This window comes from Hyla sarda, chromosome 11 (assembly GCF_029499605.1).
Source record: "Hyla sarda isolate aHylSar1 chromosome 11, aHylSar1.hap1, whole genome shotgun sequence".
NCBI classification, from domain to species: Eukaryota; Metazoa; Chordata; class Amphibia; order Anura; family Hylidae; genus Hyla; species Hyla sarda.
The window spans coordinates 39,696,373-39,714,753 of record NC_079199.1 but is presented as its reverse complement, the minus strand read 5'-3'; the positions used below and the strand labels follow the sequence as shown (position 1 = coordinate 39,714,753).

Here is an 18,381-nt window from a genome sequence, read left to right as displayed (position 1 = left end):
AGTCTGGACTCCAGAGGCCGAAGAAGTGTTCAAACACTTGAAGTTTGCCTTCGCTTCTGCTCCGGTGTTGTCAAGACCTGATCCAAACAAGCCATTTACTTTAGAGGTGGATGCTTCTTCAGTTGGTGCAGGAGCAGTCTTGACACAAAGATCTTCCAAGGGAAGGACTGTAACTTGCGGATTTTTCTCTAAGACCTTCTCTCTAGCGGAGAAAAATTATGCTATAGGAGATCGTGAGCTCCTGGCTATTAAGTTGGCCTTGGAAGAATGGCGACATCTCTTAGGGGGCTCAGTGCATCCAATAGCCATCTATTCGGATTAAAAGAGCTTGCTCTATCTTCAGTCAGCCCATCGTCTCAACCCTCGACATGCTCGCTGGTCCCTGTTCTTCTCCAGGTTTAACTTTTTTATTCATTTCCGTCCAGCGGAGAAGAATTTTTGGGCTGACTCTATATCTAGATCTTCTGAGGTACACGACCTGGAATCACATTTTCAATATATTGTTCCTCCTGATCGTCTTATTTCCGCTGCACCAGCAAGTCTTCAGCATCTGCCCCCTGGGAAGACTCATGTATCTCCTCGTCTGAGACACCGAATCTTAAGACGGGGTCATTCCTCTCTGTTGGCTGATCATTCCGGTATTCGTAAATCCTTGCAACTAATTTCCCGACAGTATTGGTGGCCCACTCTGAAAAGGGATGTCATTGTATTTGTTCATTCCTGCTCAGTCTGTGCCCGGGACAAAACACCACGTGCCCTGGACTAACATTGCAATGGACTTCAATTCTGACCTTACTTCTTCTAGCGGCAATACTGTCATCTGGGTTGTTGTGGATCGATTTTCTAAAATGGCTTATTTTGTGCCCTTGCCTGGTTTACCATCTGCACCTCAACTAGCTAAACTGTTCCTTTCCCATATCTTCCGTCTCCATGGATTACCGACACATATCGTTTCTGACCGGGGAGTCCAGTTCGTCTCCAAATTTTGGAGGGCACTCTGCTCAAATCCTCAAGGTAAGTTGGATTTCTCCTCTGCCTATCATTCCCAATCTAATGGTCAAGTTGAAAGGGTGAACCAGATCTTGTGAGATTACCTTCGCCACTTTGTTTCTTCCCGCCAAGACGACTGGTCCGATCTGCTACCGAATCCACAGGAACTTAACCCTTCTTTGTGGTCTATGGACCACATCCTGGTCCACCTTTGCCCTTGTCTTCTGCCTCCAGTGTCCCTATGGCAGATGAACTTGTACGAAACTTCACCTCCATCTGGAAGAAGACACGTCTCTCCCTTCTTCGTGCCATGACCCGTATGAAATCTCAAGCAGACAAGAAAGGGTGCTCTCCTTCTGAATTCTAAGACAAAGTGTGGTTGTCATCTAAATATATCCGCTTCAAAGTACCCTGTTACAAACTGGGTTCATGTTATTTGGGTCCTTTCAAGGTCAAGAAACGACTAAATCCATTGGCTTATTCTCTTCATCTGCCTTCCTCCCTTCGGATCCCAAATTCTTTTCACGTCTCCCTTTTGAAACCCGCCATCCATAACCGTTTCTCTAAAAAAAGGACATTCTTCCTACTTCCATCTTGGGTACCTCTGATGTGTATTCTGTCAAGGAAATTCTGGACTCCAAATTCATCAGAGGAAAATGTTTCTTTCTAGATTGGGATAGTTTCGGACCACAGGAGAGGTCTTGGGAACCACAGGATAACATTCTAGAACAGGATCTTCTCAAACAATTCTTGAGCCGTAAAAGGAGGGGGAGACCAAAGGGGTGGTACTGTTACACACTGCACTCTGGCCGCAAGCACCAGCCGTGAGCGCAGTGTCACTGTCTCCCAGACCACCGGCGGGGCCAGGATTTGCATCCAGGGACGCGACCGCATGTGAATCCCAGCCCTTCTCTTACCACGCTCCGCTCCTGCAGCTCCTTCTGTCTCTCAGCTCCGGCACGCGCATCTCCATCCCTTAGGGAGTGCGCGCCGGAGCTCTGAAATTTAAAGGGCCAGTACGCCCATAGTTAGTGAATACATATGACACCACATTATAAGTTGTTTGCACCTCCCACATTTCCCTGCCGGATTTTCAGTGCCTGTTGCCTGATAGAAAGCATTCCTATTGCCTGTTTGCCATACCTGTGTATCCAGACCTTCCTGCTATGTTTTTTGACTACGAACCTTTGCCGCCTGCCTTGACCTTCTGCTACATTGACTACGCTACTGCTTCTTCCTTCGGTACCTCGCCTTGCCCAGTTACCTGTGTGGTTGAGCCGTGTGGGGGGTAGCGACCTGGGTGTCGCCTGCCGCAGCAACCCATCCTGCCTTGTGGGCTCTGGTGAAGACCAGCGGCACCTTAGACTCCGCTCCCTGATATGGTCGGAGTCATCAGCCACACAGGTAGAGGATCCACATCCAGCTCCGTTACACCTTCAAGTTCGAGGTCCTCGCCTTGGTCTGGGCCGTGACCGAAAAATTTAAGGATTATCTGGCTGCCTCACCTTTTACCATCTAGATAGCATAAAATCAAACCTAATACAAGTTAGTGAGGCAAACATAGAGTCAGTTTGGGTTATGTTGCAGTTTGGAAATCAGACAGTAACTCGTGTATATAGACCACCTGGCCAAGGTAAAGAATTAGATGATCTACTAGTTGAAGAAATAGCTAAAATGACAATAAAAGGAGAAGTTAACATTATGGGAGACTTCAATCTTCTGGATATAAACTGGAAAACCAAAATAGCTAGTTCTGCCAGGAGTACAGATGTTCTAAATTCACTACTGGGATTATCTCTACAACAAGTGGTTTAGGAGCCAACCTGGAGGGAGGCCATTTTGGATTTGGTATTCACAAATGGGGAATTGGTATTCACAAATGGGGAATTGGTATTCACAAATGAGGATTTGGTATATGATGTTATTGTTGGCAAAAGCTTGGGATCTAGTGATCCCCAGTCAGTGTGGTTTAATATAAGAACAGTGAAGGAGTCACACCACACAAAAACTAAAGTTTTAGATTTTAGAAAAACAGACTTTTCAAAAATGAGATTAGTCATAAATGAGTCCCTATCAGGCTGGAATGGATTACATGGGGTCCAGGAGAAATGGGACTACTTAAAAGACGCATTATTGAAAGCAACAGAAAACTGCATTAGACTTGTCAGTAAAAGCAGGAAAAGGAAGAGACCACTGTGGTACTCAGCAGAAGTGGCCAAAATCATAAAAAATAAAAAGCTAGCATTTAGTAATTATAAAACAACCCAGAGCAATGAACATAGGGAAATCTACAAGACTAGTCAGAAATAGGCCAAGCAAGTTATAAGAACTTCTAAAGCGCAGGCAGAAGAAAAACTAGCTCAGTCTGTGAAAAAAGGGGATAAGACTTTCTTCAGATATATAAATGAAAAAAGAAAATTAAAACAAGGCATAACTAAATGTAAAAAAAGGAAGGAAGGTGTGTAGAAGAGAATAAAGGGCTAGCCAACTGCCTTAATTAATACTTCTGTTCAGTTTTTACAGAAGAAAAAGGAAAAATACCTCCATTAGGGATAAAGAGTAATGAATTGTTTGATGCCTGTGTCTTTACAGAGGAAGAGGTTCTACGTTTGCTATCTAAAGTGAAGACAAATAAATCACAGGGGTCTGATGGGATACACCCAAAATTATTAAAAGAACTTAGTGGTGAGCTAGCAAAACCATTAACAGATTAATTTAATCAATCACTGGTAACAGGAGTCGTCCCGGAAGATTGGAAATTAGCAAATGTCGTGCCCATTCACAAGAAAGGGTAGTAGGGAGGAATCAAGCAACTATAGGCTAGTAAGTCTGACATCAATAGTGGTGAAATTAATGGAAACCCTACTAAAGGATAGGATTGTGGAACATCTAAAATCCCATGGATTATGAGATGAAAAACAACATGGGTTTATTTCAGGGAGATCATGTCAAACAAATCTTATAGATTTTTTTGACTGGGTGACTAAAATAATAGATGGCGGAGGGGCAGTAGACATCGCATATCTCGATTTTAGTAAGGCTTTTGACACTGTCCCATATAAAAGACTTATCAATAAACTACAGTCATTGAGCTTGGACTCACCTATTGTTGAGTGGATTAGACAGTGGCTGAATGACAGACAACAGAGTGTTGTAGTCAATGGAGCATATTGAGAGCAAGGTCTTGTTACCAGTGGGGTACCTCAGAGATCCGTACTGGGACCAATATTGTTTAATATCTTCATCAGTGATATCGCAAAAGGTCTGGACGGTAAGGTGTGTCTTTTTGCTGATGACACAAAGATATGTAACAGGGTTGATATTCCTGGAGGGATATGCCAAATGGAAAAGAATTTAGGAAAACTAGAAGAATGGTCAGAACTCTGGCAACTGAAATTTAATGTGGACAAGTGCAAGATAATGCACCTGGGCGTAAAAACCCTCGGGCAGAATATAGAATATTTGACACAGTCCTGACCTCAGTATCTGAGGAGAGGGATTTAGGAGTAATTATTTCAGAAGACTTAAAAGGTAGTAATGGACTGTAATAGAGCAGCAGGAAACGCTAGCAGAATGCTTGGATGTATAGGGAGAGGTATGAGCAGTAGAAAGAGAGAAGTGCTCATGCCGCCGTACAGAACACTGGTGAGACCTCACCCGGAGTATTGTGCGCAGTACTGGAGACCGTATCTCCAAAAGCATGTAGATACTCTAGAGAGAGTTCAGAGAAGAGCTATTAAACTAGTACGTGGAATTCGGGATAAAACTTATCAGGAAAGGTTAAAGGACTTTAACATGTATAGCTTGGAAGAAAGAAGAGACAGAGGTGATATGATAGAAACTTTTAAATACATATGTTACGATTCAGCAGGCTGGATGTGGATCCTCTGTGTCAGCGAGGGATTGGCGTGGACCGTACCGGTGGACCGGTTCTAGGTTGCTACTGGTATTCACCAGAGCCCGCCGCAAAGCGGGATGGACTTGCTGCGGCGGTAGCAACCAGGTCGTATCCACCGGCAACGGCTCAACCTCGCTGACTGCTGAGAAGGCGTAGGACAGAAGGACTAGACAGAGGCAAGGTCAGACGTAGCAGAAGATCAGGGCAGGCGGCAGGGTTTGTAGTCAGTGGTGATAGCAAGAGGTCTGGAACACTGGTATGGCAAACACAGTAAACGCTTTCTCTAGGCACAAGGGAAACAAGATCCGGCAATGCTGGGAAGGGGAAGTGAGGTTATATGGACGTGGAGCAGGTGGAAGCTAATTAGACTGATTGGGCCAGGCACCAATCATTGGTGCACTGGCCCTTTAAATCTTAGAGAGCTGGCGCGCGCGTGCCCTAAGGAGCGGAGCTGCGCACGCCAGGACGTGACAGCTGGGGACCGGGACAGGTGAGTAGCTTGGGATGCGATTCGCTATCGCATCCCCGCCGGCAGTGTCAGTGCAGCGCTCCCGGTCAGCGGGTCTGACCGGGGCGCTGCAGAGAGGGGAACGCCGCAAGCGCTCCGGGGAGGAGCAGGGACCTGGAGCGCTCGGCGTAACAACATAAAGGGAATCAACTCGGTAAAGGAGGAGAGCATATTTAAAAGAAGAAAAACTACCACAAGAGGACATAGTTTTAAATTAGAGGGGCAAAGGTTTACAAGTAACATCAGGAAGTATTACTTTACTGAGAGAGTAGTGGATGCATGGAATAACCTTCCTGCAGAAGTGGTCGCTGCAAATACAGTGAAGGAGTTTAAACATGCATGGGATAAGCATAAGGCTATCCTCCATATAAGATAGGGCCAGGAACTATTGATAGGATTCAGATTATTGGGCAGACTAGATGGGCCAAATGGTTCTTATCTGCTGACACATTCTATGTTTCTATATTTCTATGTTACACAGACAATAATCCGTTGGCCCATCTAAATACTGCCAAATTCGGGGCCATTGAACAGCATTGGGCCTCCAGATTGGCCAACTACAACTTCAGCATCAAGTATAGAAGTGGAAAGTCCAACGTAAATGCAGATGTATTGTCTCAGATGACTTCTGGCGAATAACCACCTGTCGAAGAGGAGTGGGAAGACGTGGAGATGCCCCCATTTTATCAGAGGTTCGTAAGTCAGAGTGTCCTGACTACACGAGAGGACAGTGAACCCAGGTCCGAAAGAGTTCCCGGAAGACCTCTACACATGGAAGACTCTGCAGTCGAGTCATGGGGGATCTGTTGGACTACCTGTTAATGAAAAAGGTACCAACCCATCTACGCCGAGCCCAGTGTGACTACGAGTTGAAAAAGCTGTGGCAACAGAAGAAACAACTGTTTGTGCACAAGGGACTGTTGTACAGGAATTCTTTGGATCCTGTCTCTGGTGAGCAACTTCATCAGATCCTGGTTCCCCAAAATGATGCTGCGATGGTCCTCAACCCCTACCATGATCAGTCGGGACACTTTGGAGTCCAAAGACCGAGTCCACTGTCAGACAAAGGTTCTATTGGATTGGGATGCGGAGTGATCTCGAGAAGTGGTGCAGCGAATGTGACCATGTCAAGTTGTCTCCTACCCGGTCTGGGTACACTCACGCTCTCACCATGGTGGATCACTACTCCAAGTGGGTAGTGGTTGTGCCTGTCAAAGACCTCACGGCCGAAACAGCTGCCCAGATGTTCTACTCTCACTGGGTACAGACCCTGGGATGTCTGGAGTCGGTTCTCACAGATTGGGGAACAGCCTTTGAGCATTCAGGCTGCAAGCAACCTTTAACAACTCTCCGCAAATTTCACAAGACTGGTTCTCAGACCATCAGAGAAGAATCCAAGAGGCGAAGAAGATGGCCAGGCCAAAGAAAGACAGCAAAGAGACTATAACCGTCATGCCTCTGCCAAGCCCCTACAATTGGGGGACAAAATTTGGCTGCTGAAATTTCTAAGGACGCATAAGTTGTGTCACGATTCGGCTGGCTGGAGGTGGATCCTCTGTGTCAGAGAGGGATTGGCGTGGACCGTGTCGGTGGACTGGTTCTAAGTTGCTACTGGTTTTCACCAGAGCCCGCCGCAAAGCGGGATGGTCTTGCAGCGGCGGTAGCAACCAGGTCGTATCCACCGGCAACGGCTCAACCTCTCTGACTGCTGAGATAGGCATGGTACAAGGGATAAGGCAAGAGCAAGGTCGGACGTAGCAGAAGGTCAGGGCAGGCAGCAAGGATCGTAGTTAGGGGCAACGGCAGGAGGTCTGGAACACAGGCTAGGAACACTCAAGGAAAGGCTTTCACTGGCACAAGGGCAACAAGATTCGGCAAGGGAGTGCAGGGGAAGTGAGGTATAAGTAGGGAGTGCACAGGTGGAAACTAATTAGGGAGATTGGGCCAGGCACCATCATTGGTGCACTGGCCCTTTAAACTTAGAGAGCTGGCGCACGCGCGCCCTGGAGAGCGGAGACGCGCGCGCCAGGGCATGACAGCCGGGGACCGGGACAGGTAAGTGACTTGGGATGCGATTCGCGAGCGGGCGCGTCCCGCTATGCGAATCGCATCCCCACCGGCAATGACAGTGCAGCGCTCCCGGTCAGCGGTTCTGACCGGGGCGCTGCAGAGAGAGGGACGCCGCGAGCGCTCCGGGGAGGAGCAGGGACCCGGAGCGCTCAGCGTAACAAGTTGGACTCTATTTGGGAAACGGAATGCTACACTATCACCGCAATGCCCTATCCAGACTCCGATGTCTATGAGATTCAGAAGACTGGTTATGAACCACAGGTGGTACATCAAAATAGCATAAAATTGTGCCTTAGAGAAGATCTGCCTGAATCTCCTGCACTTTCTCCAACAGCTGCTAGACCCGTGAAGGAATATGTACCTGGAGAAGGGATCCACCCATCAATGGATATACCAATGTTCTCCCCTAGCCAGCCTGCAGTCTTCTGTGCTATGCCATTCCAGGGACCAGTGCAACCATCCCTGGTCTCCTCACCGGCTCCTGCCCTGTCTCCCATGGCATCTGCTTACACTCCAGATTCCAGTTCATCAGTCCACGTGGATCCAGCAAGTCCCAGACCTATTCCAGTTCCAGAGTTCAGTCTACAAGAGTGTCCTGCTACTCCAGAAACACCAAGAGCTCCCGAAGCGGAGAATTTTCCCGAGTCCCAAGAGTTGGTGTTGCGTCGGTCCCAAAGGTCGACACAAGGGCAACTGCCAGCCAGATATCTAGACTGACTTAAATAGTGTACACACATAAATTAGGAACACATAAATCCAAATCACATGTACATCAGTCACAAACTTCAGTCAAATGTACATTAGGGACTGTAGCATTCTTATATCAGTCCACACCACTGTTAGTCACTAAAATGTCATATAACTAATGTAATTTCTTCTTGTCTTTGCGTGTCCAGGGTACTTTACTAGCCAGAAGGTATTCCTGTAGCTAACCAAATGCACGTACAAAAGTAAGGTAACATGTAAGGTAAATGTTATCTAGAGTAAAGTGTTCTATGGGTAAGTGTGTAATGCCGAATGACCTTAGTAGCCAAGGCATTGGGCGGAAAGCCTCAGGCAACCCAATCCGCAACCAGTGTCTATCAGCAAAAATAAAAAATGGTATAATGTCTAATAACTTTATGATATAATGTCAAAGTGTTTGTATAATCATTGTCATCACCATGCATACCAAGTCTAAAAGTCAGTGAAATGTCAGTCATAGTCAGATATATCAAGTACTAATCAAATGTCGCAGTACTCATAAAATGTGATGTCATAGTCATAATAAAATGTTAGATATAGTCTAATGCCATAAAATGTCCTAGACAGTAAGAAATGTATAGTCAGCTATGTCTGTTATAGGCATAGTCACTAACTATGCATTGTCCATAGTCAAACCTACTAAAAAGAGAAAAAGTCATGTAATTATAGTCATAGGTATAGTCATAAGATAATGAATCCTTATCTCAAGCAAGTGCTAGAGTTTTTCTGTTCATCAGATTTGCAGAGCATGTTTGGACATTATATACAGAGACTCTTATCACCAGTTCATCAGTTTTTATATTCGTTTCATCAGCCTGGAATTGGACATTGTATCTAATGCTTCAGGACTGCATGCGGCCCAGTGGCCATTTCGCTCCTCTCCCTAAGGGGACAGACGTTGAGGGCGACTTATATTAAGTAAGGGGGTTTGTGATGTCCCGGTACAGAACCTGGTTCTGTACAGTCCTAAAGTCTCCTCAGGTAGAGTCCCTCAAGTCCACAGGGCTCTCCTGCAGGGTCCCCATTAGTCATTATATAGTATTGCATTGTATATTGAGTATGTACATCTATTATATGTATTGTACAATGAATGTAAGTAATATATGAAGGTTGTTAGGATATTTACCCTGTATAGGACCTTCCTAAGGTCATGTGATATGTCATGTGCTATGTGATCACATGATATACCCAGAGTTCCAGAGGCACAGGTAACCACAGGCAACCAGCTACCAATGGGCTTTAGTCCAGCCCCCTGATATATAAGGGGCTGTAGTTTCCACATTCTCTCTCTTAGTTCCTGCTCTTACTACCTGGATCTTAAAGCAAGCACAAGTCCTGTACAAGTCAAGTGCAGCATATCAAGGCCAAAGCCTATAAGTCTGCAGCCACATAAAATCTGTGAGTACAAGTCAAGTCTGAGAGGTTCCCTGTGTCCCGGTCACCTCTGTGGAAGTGGGCTAAGTGTGGAAGTGTCCCGGTCACCTCTGTGAAAGTGGGCTATTTGTAAAGACTGTTATACTGCCTTCTTCAGTAAAGTTCCAGTTGCATCAAAACCCTGCTTTGGACTCTCATTTACTATATGCCATTTTGGGTCTGTTGTCGGCGGTACCCTACACCATACAGCCACATCCTGGTGTCAAGAACACTAGGGGTTAACAACATCTTGCCCCAGGGGTTAATACCATCTGGCCCCGCTACCTACACCACTACACCGCGTGGTCCCGCCATAACACCCGTGGGTCACCACATTCTCTTATAGGTTCACCTTCAATGGTGCCAAAAAAATCTACAATTTATCATTCAAAAGCAAGGTCCCAAATAGCTATGTAGATATAGGAATGCCGCCGCTGAAATTGTTCTGTACAAAGAAGGAACATGTTCATTCATTGCGTGGAAATCCGCAAGCTCTGCACAGCCATCAATGGTGACGGCACAGTGCTGCGTGGTCTTACCGCCGAAGAATTTGGGCAGCAGCTGCCAGATCTGAATCTCCGCTCGCTGAATTTCGCGAGTGGAGATTCAGTGATATTTACTAAGTGTGAACGCACCCTTAAAGGTGCAAGCTCTGTGTGTTAGAATAGAAATCTGGAAAGTGAAGATAAACCCATGAATGGTTGTGGATTTACAGTAGACACCAATAGAATTCGCCCATGGTGCCAAAATGATGTTCAAACAGGGATAAGAATGAAGACATGATGAGGGTCGTTTATTAAGTCATGTGTGACTTTTGAGTTTTTTTAGCCCATGCTGCACATGTGCACCAGGTGCAATTGGTGGGTGTTTAAAAAAGATGCCCGCGCCTTTTGATAAATGCTGGCTTATATTTATGGAGCTGATGCTAAGCGCTCTTATCGGTAAGCCTGGATCGGCTGCCAGCAGCTATCAGCGCCTGTTTCTGGCTAGATTGGCCGTTGGACAAAACTATGCGACTTTCACAAAAATTGCATGCCAAAGATTAGTGCGTAACTGTCCGCCTAGAAAACCATGCCCAAACCACACCCGCAAAACGACCCTGGATTCGCACATAAGGCATTATAAATGCTGTCCGCTGCATTTATAGGCTAGTTAGGGCTCCAATAAATGGCCCCATTTGTGCTTAGTTTCAACCAGAGCAACATCTGCATTGGATTTATATGTATATGCATGGCTTTCTTTCTGGTTACTTCGGTTTCCTCCATAATAACAGGTCACATAATGATATTTCGGCTAGCTGCCTATGAAATAATGACCCTACAGAAGAAATAAGTTAGTGGGCACCACTGGGGCAAGGACCGATGTGTATGTTTAAAATTGGCCATACACATTAAATAAATGTTGTCTGAAGTTGCCAATTTTGGTGGGAATGGCAGACCATGTAGTGTGTATGGTGGCCTCCCAACGTTTCCTCAATAGCAGATTGGGGAAGATAATGATCAGGCTGTTGGATTTCAAGTGCCCAAAACGTTTTGTTTTCTGAAAGATATGCTAATGACAGCAGCATACCACCATTCTTCATGCCCTATTGACTGAGCCTAGGGTGAATGTGTATGGGGCAATTGGTTGTTTGGCCAGCAGCTATATTATGTGTGTAGCCAGCATTAGTTTGTGTGCCGTACAGACTAAGTTGCTACTATATCCGTATATACTGTCTCTGTAAATACCCAGGAGGCCTTCTAGTCTTTACCTCCGACCTACCTATGAGACATATCAGGTATATAATCAGCCATTCCTCAGTAGGAGATACATTACAGAATCCATACAATAAGATCCTCCTGGTAAATGAAATAGTTATATAATCCTCTTCTACTTTGTATGTATCTCCGGTGATAACACATCGTGTCACGAAACCAACAACTGTTGACATGTAATTCTTCTCATGCTGCGTGTCTATAACCCACTGCAAATTGGGCAAAATGTTCAGCAATAATTGTCTTTCAGCCAATGCAATCCCACAACCCAGCTTGACATGGAAATGAGACATCAGGACGTCTTAATTTTTATTAAAGCAACTTTCAAAGAAAATTCTCCTTCAGTGTGAGCTTGGATTATATCACATTTGATAACACAAACTTCCCCGGCCAGAGATACCTGTAATTTAGCAGATAATCTGTGTCTGTACAGTGACAGAAAACCGTTCCCTTCCTCTTCCCGTGATTGTAGGATCAAGAGTATTAAATTTGTAGCTGTACGTTAATCATGCTGTGTCAACAACAGGAGAGATGGCATTAAAGTGTCAGAAATAACAGGGAGAAGAGAAATACTGCTAGGATTATATCATGTTTAGAAAATGAGGGAATGGATTTTCTCACTGTCTGCACCCTTGGATTTTAAATAGGAAATGCTGGAAGAGATGATGAGTGGCTGGTCTCCTGCCTTGGTGCAAACTTTTAAGGTGCAACTAAGACAGCCTTATTAGGCCGCTTTCACACTATAGGATGCTCCGTTTTAAAGATCTGTTATAATGACCTGTTAACGAAACCATTAAAAACGGATGTTAAAACGGTCATTACAAAATCCCATTATAGTCTATGGGATTTTTACATTACCCGTTTTACCCATCATAGCCCATTATTAAAAACAGACATTATTTTGTGACGGGAGAGGTAACGGGAGAAATAGTGCATGCATAGTGTGAAAAGCGGCCTTAGAAAGAATACATGGGCAGTAGTCACCAAAGTCATTGTCAATTTCAGAAGTGTTGTCCAGGTGATAAAATCCTATTACCGTATATACTCGAGTATAAGCAGAGTTTTTCAGCACGATTTTTCATGCTGAAAACACCCCCCTCGGCTTATACTCGAGTGAACTCCCCCACCCGCAGTGGTCTTCAACCTGCGGACCTCCAGAGGTTTCAAAACTACAACTCCCAGCAAGCCCGGCCAGCCATCGGCTGTCCGGGCTTGCTGGGAGTTGTAGTTTTGAAACCTCCGGAGGTCCGCAGGTTGAAGACCACTGCGGCCTTCGACATCATCCAGCCCCCTCTCACCCCCCTTTAGTTCTGAGTACTCACCTCCGCTCGGCGCTGGTCCGGTCCTGCAGGACTGTCCGGTGAGGAGGTGGTCCGGTGGGATAGTGTTTCGGGCTGCTATCTTCACCGGGGAGGCCTCTTCTAAGCGCTTCGGGCCCGGCCTCAGAATAGTCACGTTGCCTTGACAACGACGCAGAGGTGCGTTCATTGCCAACGTACTTCTGCGTCGTTGTCAAGGCAACGCCTCTATTCCGGGCTGGAAGCGCGGAGAAGAGGCGCCCCCGGTGAAGATAGCAGCCCGGACCACCTCCTCACCGGACAGCCCTGCAGGACCGGACCAGCGCCGAGCGGAGGTGAGTACTCAGAACTAAAGGGGGGTGAGAGGGGGCTGGATGATGTCGAAGGCCGCAGTGGTCTTCAACCTGCGGACCTCCGGAGGTTTCAAAACTACAACTCCCAGCAAGCCCGGACAGCCGATGGCTGCCCGGGCTTGCTGGGAGTTGTAGTTTTGAAACCTCTGGAGGTCCGCAGGTTGAAGACCACTGAGGGCGAATGATGACAAGGGGATGATGAAGGGGGGATGTGCGGGATGATAAGGGGATGATGAAGGGGGGATGTGCGGGATGATAAGGGGATGATGAAGGGGGGATGTGTGGGATGATAAGGGGATGATGAAGGGGGGATGTGTGGGATGATAAGGGGATGATGAAGGGGGGATGTGTGGGATGATAAGGGGATGATGAAGGGGGGATGTGTGGGATGATAAGGGGATGATGAAGGGGGATGTGTGGGATGATGACAAGGGGATGATGATGAGGATGTTAATGACGGGTCTGGATGATGACAGGGGGGGATGATGTATTTCCCACCCTAGGCTTATACTCGAGTCAATAACTTTTCCTGGGATTTTGGGTTGAAATTAGGGGTCTCGGCTTATACTCGGGTCGGCTTATACTCGAGTATATATGGTAATACATTCTTAGTTATTAAGGTGATGCACTAATCAATGAGAACATTTAGGCCAGGTTCACACTACAGAATCCACGGCCGTAAGATTTCCGGCCAGAGATTCTGAATTCACAACTGAATCAGTCGGCGCTAGGACCACATGGACGGCAATGGACGATAAACAGCCATGTCTGCAGCGTGGATTCTGTCAGAACATTAAGTAGGTTTAATGTTCTGGTGGAATAGTTTTCTGGCGAAAATTTTGTCCAGAAAAATTTCACAGTGTGAACGGGTTAACGGAAAAAAACCCATTCACCTGCATTTTACCTTCAGGCAGCGGAATTTCTGACTAAAATTCTTAAGCAGAATTCTAGTCGGAAATTCCATAGTGTGAACCCAGCCATACAAAAGGTGCCTGATGCCTTACACAGGCAGTTAATTACTTTTTCATAATTGCCATGTAATGCTTCTTTTCACCTGTGGTGGCACTGTAGGGAAATTAAACACTTGCTGCTGGGTTCTGTTTATAGCTGATCATCTGCGAGAAGTCAATAAAAATGTTTAGCTCTTTAATGCACTGTTAATGCAGCTTTTTTAATGCAGATTTTATGTAGTGTCTATGTCTGAGCAAGTCTGTGGTTATCATTCAGCATGTTAAAGGTCTACTCACGTGAAAAACTTTTTTTTTTTTTTAAATGAACTGGTGCCAGAAAGTTAAACAGATTTGTAAATCACTTCTATTAAAGAATCTTAATCCTTCCAGTACTTTTTAGGGGCTGTATACTATAGAGAAATCCAAAAAAGAAATGCATTTCCTCTGATGTCATGACCACAGTGCTCTCTGCTGACCTCTGCTGTCCATTTTAGGAACTGTCCAGAGCAGGAGAAAATACCCATAGCAAACATATGCTGCTGTGGACAGTTGCTAAAATAGACATCAGAGGTCAGCAGAGAGCACTGTGGTCATGACATCAGAGAAAATTAATTTCTTTTTTGGATTTCTCTTTAGTATACAGCCCATAAAAAGTACTGGAAGGATTAAGATTTTTTAATAGAAGTGATTCAAAAATCTATTTAAGTTTCTGGCACCAGTTGATTTAAAAAAAAAAAAAGTTTTCCACGGGAGTACCCCTTTAAATTCCGCCACAATCACCATCATTGTTACTTAGCATTGAATGTGAAGCCAGATTAAAAGGCCAATCATTCTCTAAAAAAGTGGAAGTCCCACCTAATGGCCCTAAACTGCTATTTTTCTAATTCTGGACGCACCTTTAATTCCCTCCTTCCATTTTTGGCTGGTATATGGCCAAAAAGTTGTGGCTTCAGTAAGACTACCCCATAAAAAGACTACTATGCATGTTTTATTCATTAGGCGAATAGAGGCGAGGGCCAGATGGTTCCTCCTGGTTCCCATGAACTGATTGTTAAATGACGCCAGTTTACTGAAGCAGGGTATGGAGTTGACCTGATGTCACTATTGCAAGCAGAAAACATCACTGTTTCCCACCACTCACCTCCCCAAAGCTTTGCTTACAATTCCGGTGGTCATTTTATGACTAAATAGGTGTTTTTTCCTCTAATTGAAATATTCAATTTTACAGCCATAATTTTTATGGTCTAAAAACAAGTGTGGGGGCTTCTTTTTGGGTCATTTACATGTCAGAATATGGCAACATTTTAGCATGTAATTTGTGACATATTTTGGGACGTAAAATGCCAATTGCAACTTTAGAAAGGGTTCTAAAACTCCGGTCAAGAAAAAAAAGGTCCAAAAAAGCCAGCCCAAAAATGCAAAAAAAAATGTCTGAAATTTTCTTTGTAGTCAGAAAAAGAACTTTATTTTTGAGACTTAAAAGATGTTCTGTAAACATAACCTTTATTTCCCAAGGCTATGTTCACACACTGTAAAATCTAAGCAATGGTCCAATAAAGTCATTGGGGGAGATTTATCAAAAAACTGTGCAAAGGTAAAGTTGCCCAGTTGCCCATAGCAACCATACAGAGGCCTCTTAAAAAATGAAAGAAGCAATCTGATTGGTTGCTAGTGGCAACTGGGCAACTTTACCTCTGCACAGGTTTTGATAAATCCTCCCCCATTATTTTTATTTATAAACCATGTGTGCATTGCCACTTTTCCATAGATTTTCACTGAACACATTATTGAAATAAAAATTAAAAAAAGTGCTTAGGCGTCATTTTTTGCCCTGACTTAGAGGTGCTTGTACTATTTATACTTATTTTACTCAGTTTTTGGTTTGTTTTAATTTTAAACCGTGTGAACCCAGCCAGAGGCAGACATGATGACATTTATCTAATATACATGTTCAGTTTCAGAGCCATATTGGTGAAGATTATATGTACATTTCATTGACTGTGGCTTTTCTCAGAGACAGTCCGGTTAACATGAAGCGTACCCTCTGTGCCTGTCCTCATTAAGGCAAATGTATTTGAGCATTCATGGCTGTGAATGCAATTAGTGCCCGCTTTTATACAGGGCAGCAAATAACCTTCAATACTCGCGGTCTGCATTGACAGCCAGCATTTTTTTCTATACGGGAAGTCCGGTGCTCTATTTCCTGAGGGATAACGGGAAATCTTCCTGATGGAATGGCTTTTAATTGATTTGGAAGCTCTTAGGTCTGAGAGTCACTTAAAGTGGTTGTAATGGGAACACGACGGAGGATAAGGAAAGTGATTGTTAATCCTGATGTCGCTTAACTGTCCAGTACATGTCTGGAAAACGAATATAAATCTGACATGTGGTTATCTCCCGGATATGTATAGACAAGAATCATCACAACAAACATTTTATAGTTACCTAGGGGGGAGATTTAGTATTGAAGATACACTTTTTTTTGGTGATTTTAGTGGGTACCAAACAGCCTTACCTGAGTAACTTTCAGTTTTCACTTTGCACGTAGGCGTAAAGAAAAGTCACAAACCCCTCCAAAAAGTTGCAAACACCAGATCAGAATTGGCTTACAAAACTGCCTTTTTGAGTGCACTCACGAAGTCTCACAAAAATGTTTAGTTTTTTTTACAGAAAAGTCGCAAATTGTTCAACATCCCTTGATAGTATGAGAAATATGTTGCACATAAGCAAAACCAAAGCAAAAAAAAAACATGGGGGAGATTTAGCAAAACCAGTGCAAAGGAAAAGTTGCCCAGTTGCCCATAGCAACCAATCAGATCGCTTCTTTCATTTTGCAGAGGCCTTGATAAAAATGAAAGAAGTGAGCCGATTGGTTGCTATGGGCAACTGGGCAACTGTTCCTCTGGACAGGTTTTGCTAAATCTCCACCCATGACTTTAAAACTCACTTTCCAAAAACAACAATTATAAATTTCCCCCATGGCTCATAAGGTTGGCCAAAGGGTCCGGAGTCCTTCCTGCAGTCAAGCGCATAAGCTGTCTTAGGGGCGATTTGATCACAATATACAGTGGTCCCTCAACATACGATGGTAATCCGTTCCAGACGGACCATCGTTTGTTGAAACCATCGTATGTTGAGGGATCCATGCAATGTAAAGTATAGGACAGTGGTCTAAAACCTGCGGACCTCCAGATGTTGCAAAACTACAACACCCAGCATGCCCGGACAGCCAACGGCTGTCCGGGCATGCTGGGAGTTGTAGTTTTGCAACATCTGGAGGTCCGCAGGTTGAAGACCACTGGTATAGGAAGTTGTACTCACCTGTCCCCGCCGCTCTGGACCGTCACCGCTTGTCACCGCTGCCCGGGATGTCGCCCTCCATCGCTGTTGCCGCATCCCAGGGTGTCCCTGCCGCTCCGGCAAGGCCTCTGCTTCCCTGGCATCCGCGCTCTCCGTCGCCGCCATCACGTCGCTACGCACGCAGCTCCTATTGGATGACAGGACGGCGTGTGCAGCGACGTGATGACGACGATGGAGAGCGCCGATGATGCAGGGGATCCTGAAGAGGACGCTCCGGAGCCCCGAGGACAGGTAAGTGATCGTCAGCGGACCACACGGGGCACTAAGCAGTCAGCGCTGCCGGATAGCCGTTTATGCGATGGCCCCGACATACAAAAGCATCGTATGTTGATGCTGCCTTCAACATGCAATGGCCTCTGAGAGGCCATCGCATGTTGAAATTATCGTATATCGGGGCCATCGTAGGTCGAGGGGTCACTGTACAATTATATGAATAGTATAAAAGAGAGTAGCGGGAGGCACTCACCAGGCTTCAATAAAAGATAAGCTTTATTCTTCATAAGTGCAGATACATCAGCATGGTCAGGTACAGACGCCAGAGACCGGGCTTCACAACTACAGCCGTTTCCCTCCGCCATGGGGTTTCATCAGGTTGTGTTGTCTCACCTGTGTGACTGGGGTTAATAACCTTCCTAGGTCACATGATCCAGGTGAGAGGCTTGTTCAAGTTAGACAATGCAATAATAAAAACAAGCAACACCACGGTATATGTTTCTAAATAAGCATTACAGTATAAATAAACAGAATAATCAGAAAAAAGAAGAAGAAAAAGAGAGAAAACAGAATTTAAATAAACATACTCAAATCGTATCTGTCATTCAGACCTATATTGTTCAGAGCTCCTGTCAGATGATCCATCTCGCTTCTTTCTGCAGGAGATTCTTGCATTTGTCCATGCCCTCTACTGTGTGAATATGTTCAATGTCGCACATTTTTAGGCAACTATGATCGTTATTATGAGATTCTTCCATATGAGCAATGAAACGAGGAGCGCCATTTTTTCGTTTTTAATGAATATACGTGTTCTCTGAATCAAGTATGAA

General features: G+C 45.0%; 1 long non-coding RNA gene across 1 annotated transcript in view; it reads right to left on the bottom strand.

The window, feature by feature from the left end:
- Positions 1 to 17,936, bottom strand: part of LOC130295640 (uncharacterized) — a 41,894-nt gene extending 23,958 nt beyond the window's left edge. Inside the window, exon 1 of the long non-coding RNA XR_008848942.1 lies at positions 17,805 to 17,936. This is a non-coding gene — a long non-coding RNA (uncharacterized LOC130295640). The remainder of the gene's footprint in view (positions 1 to 17,804) is intronic.
- Between the last annotated feature and the right edge of the window lie 445 nt (positions 17,937 to 18,381).